This window comes from Hippopotamus amphibius, chromosome 1 (genome assembly GCF_030028045.1).
Source record: "Hippopotamus amphibius kiboko isolate mHipAmp2 chromosome 1, mHipAmp2.hap2, whole genome shotgun sequence".
Lineage (NCBI taxonomy): Eukaryota > Metazoa > Chordata > Mammalia > Artiodactyla > Hippopotamidae > Hippopotamus > Hippopotamus amphibius.
In genome coordinates this window covers 220617430-220621924 of record NC_080186.1, presented here as the reverse complement: position 1 = coordinate 220621924, position 4495 = coordinate 220617430, and the positions used below count along the sequence as shown (strand labels likewise).

Below are 4495 nucleotides of genomic sequence, written 5' to 3'. Positions count from 1 at the left end.
CTGTAGCTGGGTCCGTCCTGCTTTATTTTGACAACAAATCATTTTTCATTTTGTGTAGTAATGTATTGTGTGCTTATACCATACTTTACAAAAATCCATTCTTCTGATGATGGATATGTAGGTTGTTTCCATTTTTTTGCTATTACAGAGCTGCAATGAACTTTCACGTACATGTCACATAGAGCAGGGTCAGTTATTGCCTGAAAAATGGTTAGAAATGCAAATTCTTGAACTTCATCCCAGACCCACTGTATCAAAAACTATAGGACGAGCCCAGCGATCTGTGTTTTAACCTGCCCTTCAGGTATTCTGATGCTTGAAGTTTGAGAACCATTGCCGTAGGGAACTTGTTTAGGTGTGGCCTTACTGGGTGAAAGAGTACATAAAGGTTCAACTGGATAGACTAAGGTTGCTCACTAGTGTAGCCACATGTAGCTAGAGAGCTCAATTTTAATGTAGCCAAATTGATCACTCTTTCCTTTGTTACTGCTTTTTTTTTTTTAATTATTATTTTTTTTGGGGAGTACACCAGGTTCAATCAACTGTTTTTATACACAAAAATATGGAACGCTTCACGAATTTGCGTGTCATCCTTGCGCAGGGGCCATGCTAATCTTCTCTGTATCGTTCCAATTTTAGTATATGTGCTGCCGAAGCGAGCACTGTTACTGCTTTTTATGTATTGTTTTGTTTGTTTTGGCCGTGCCATGTGGCTTGTGGGATATTAGTTCTCTGACCAGGGGTTGAACCTGGGCCCCTGGCAGTGGAAGCTTGGCGTCCTAACCACTGAACAGCCAGGAAATTCCTTTTTATACAATATTTCGTTTCAGAAAATTTTCCATATCTCAAAGTCAGAAAGATGTATGCCTGCATTTTCTTTTAATAGTTTTAGAGTTTGCCTTTCAGATTTGAGTCCTTAATCTACGTAAAATTGCTAGATTCCAGAGGTAGGAATCCTATTCCATTTTTTCCTCCATGACTAAGGAACTGAAACTGCTAGGTGGCATTTCAGGGGGCTCCGAGGGGTTCTGGCTTTTTATGTTTCAGCACAGAAAGAATTCAGCGAGAGGCAAAGTGATAGATAAGGAGTGATTTATTAGAATAGGACGTTTATGAGGCTTATAAGCGGGTGGGTGGGAGGGTGCTGCGCCCCTGGAACTTAGTGGGCTACAGTTTTATAATCAAAGGAAAAGTGGGGAGGGGGAAAAGACCACCTTCGTCCTTATTTTTGAGTAGACATCATGCTTCCATCATCAGTTGTTCCTTCATGTTGGGTGGGTGGGTTTTCTTGTCCCTACATGGTCAAGCAGGGACTGTCATGATGTAATGGAAGTGAGCAAAAAGGCAGTAACATATGCTAAAAATGGTAAATTATTTCAGGTTTTAGTGTAATGTAATCTTTTCCTTATATTTTTGTTTTTAGTGGGTGCAGAGGAGTGTGTTCTAGGAATCATTAACTTACTGAGCTCACTGGGCAGGACGTGGGTCTCATGCCACCATTATTTTGTTGTTTTGGGGCATGTCATGCTTCTGTTGCATGGTTTTGTTGCTAAGCAAGCCTGCTTGATTTTGTGGTTAAGCAAACCTGCTTTCTTGAGTGATCATTCACTTACAGGGGTCTCCTATACATTTTTCTTTACTTACAATCCCCTAGTGGGATTAACTATATAATTACATACTTTGTCCCTTTATTCTGTCCCTATCATAACTGTTTCACTTCCTTTTAGACAAAGGGAGGCTATTTCTCATGATCTACAATGCCATCTTTGTAGCATATTCCAGATTCCATGTGTGCATGGACATGATTCTAAGGTCTGTTTTGTTTCATTGGTCAACTTATCTATTTCTGTGCTGGTGTCACACTGTTTTTTTTCCTTAGGAACTTTTACTGACACACAATAAACTGCATATATTTAAAGTGTACAATTTGACAATTTGATATTTTTTTTCTTGTTAGTAATGTATATATGGCAATCCCAATCTCCCAATTCATTCCCTCCCAGCCGCCCGTGGCGCCCCCCTCTTTCCCCACTTGGTGTCCATATGTTTGTTCTCTACATCTGTGATATCACACTGTTTTAATAACTAAAGTTTTATAATAAATCTTGGTATCTTCTAGGACAGCCCCCTGAACCTAATTGTCTTCAGGAGTGTCTTGGTTATTCTTGATCCTTTGTTCTTCCATATACATCTTAGAATTGGCTAAGTTCTCTGGAAAAAAAAATCTGTTGGGATTTTGATTAATTATATTGAATCTATAAATCAGTTTGGACTATATTGATATCTTTATGACATTAAGTTGTCTTGTTAAACATGGCATGTCTCACTGATTGTTTAGGCTTTTTTTAATGCTTTCCAATGAAATTTAGAATTTTTCTCCTTATAAGTCTCATATATCACTTTCAGATTTATTTCTGAGTATCTTCTAGTTTTTATAACTCTTGTAGATAGTATCTTTTAATTTCATCCCATTGCCTATTTATTTTATATCAAAAGTATGTACCTTAGTAAGGCTTTTAAAAAAATTTTATTTTATATTAATGTTTATTTGATTTATAATGTTGTATTAGTTTCAGTTGTTCAGCAAAGTGATTCAGTTATACATATACATATATCTATTCTTTTTCAGATTCTGTTCCCATATAGGTTATTACAGAATATTAAGTAGAGTTCCCTGTACTACACAGTAGGTCCTTTAATGGTTATCTGTTTTATATATAGTAGTGTGTATATGTTAATCCCAACCTCCTAATTTATCTCTCCCCCATACCTTTCCCCTTTGGTAACCATAAGTTTGTTTTCTAAGTCTGTGAGTCTGTGATAGAATCTTTTTAAATGTTATGTTTTCTAGTTACTGATTTCTGGTGTATACAAAAGTAATTAATTTTTGTATGTTGATCTTTTTAGCCAGCCTTCTTGCTAAATTATCTTATTATAACTAATAATTTTTCTGTAAAGTCTTTGAGTTTTTTATGTATATATAATGATATTACCTAAAGTAATAATGGTTTTAATTTTTTCTTTTCAGTACTTTGCCTTTAAAATAATTTGTTGTTATTATCCAGCTGTGCTCATTAGAACCTCCTGCGCAATGCTGAATTAAAATTTTAATAATGGGCATTCCTCTTTGGTTCCTTTTCATAAAGCTACCCTAACCCTAACCCTAACCCTAACCCTAACCCTTATATTTCCATATTAAAAATGATACTTGTAATGGATTTCATGAAGACATCCTTTAGCAGGTTAAAACATTCTCTTGTATTCCTAATTTGTTGGGAGGTTTTTTTTTTTAATACGTATTCTTCTTCTAAAAATATTTATTTATTTATTTAGGCTGCACGTGTCTTAGATGCAACATGTGGGATCCTTGTTGCAGCATGTGAGCTCATAATTGCAGCAGGTGGACTCTTAGTTGCGGCATGTGGGATCTAGTTCCCTGACCAGGGATCGAACCTGGGCCCCCTGCATTGGGGGTGTAGAGTCTTACCCACTTGACCACCAGGGAAGTCCCTGTTGGAAGTTTTTTAAAGACTATAAATACATGTAGAATTTGTTTTAAGTTTTTAAAAATTTATTTATTTATGTATTTATTTATTGGCTGCATTGTGTCTTTGTTGCTTCCCACAGGCTTTCTTTAGTTGCGGTAAGGGGGGGCTACTCTTCGTTGCGGTGCATGAGATTCTCATTGTGGTGGCTTCTCTTGTGGCGCGTAGGCTCTAGGCGTGCAGGGTTCAGTACTTGCAGCACGTGGGCTCAGTAGTTGTGGCTCTCGGGCTCTAGAGTGCAGGCTCAGTAGTTGTGGCACACGGGCTTAGTTGCTCTGTGGCATGTGGAACCCATGTCCCCTGCATTGGCAGGCAGATTCTTAACCATAGTGCCACCACAGGTCCCTACGTGTAGAATTTTGACAAATGTTTTTCTTGAACCTGCTGAAATGATTTCTTTCTAATTTAATCTGTTAACATAATTAATACATTCTTGCATTCCTGGCATATGTCCAACTTTAGTTTGATGTATTATCTCTTTTTAAATTCTAGATTCCAATTGCTAACATTTTGATTGGCATTTTTGCACTTATGTTCATGACTGTAATTGGCTTATAATTTTCCTTTCTTTTACGGTTCTTCTCTGGTTTTGCTATCATGATTATACCCACCCACTTTAATTGAGGCATATTCTCTCTTTTTTTAGTATTTGGAAGAGTTTGTAAAATATTATAATGAACTGTTTCTTGGAAGTTTGATAGGTTTTTGCTATAAATTATCTGGATTTGGTGATTTCTTTGTGGGAATAATTTTAATTACTGATTTAAAAGTTTTAAAATTTACGGAAATACTCAGGGTTTACATTTTCTGTTGATTCAGTCTTAGTAACTTTTCTTTTTTATGAGTTATTTATTTCATCTAAAATTTCAAATATATCATCCAAAAGTTACTCACAGTGTGGACTGGGAATGCTGCCTGCCATGTCAGTAAACAAAGGATGCTGTAGCGTC

General features: G+C 36.4%; 1 non-coding gene across 1 annotated transcript; it reads right to left on the bottom strand.

The window, feature by feature from the left end:
* Nucleotides 1–556: 556 nt before the first annotated feature.
* Nucleotides 557–663, bottom strand: LOC130842276 (U6 spliceosomal RNA). Its single transcript, XR_009050391.1, has one exon. It is a non-coding gene; the product is annotated as a U6 spliceosomal RNA (small nuclear RNA).
* Between the last annotated feature and the right edge of the window lie 3832 nt (nt 664–4495).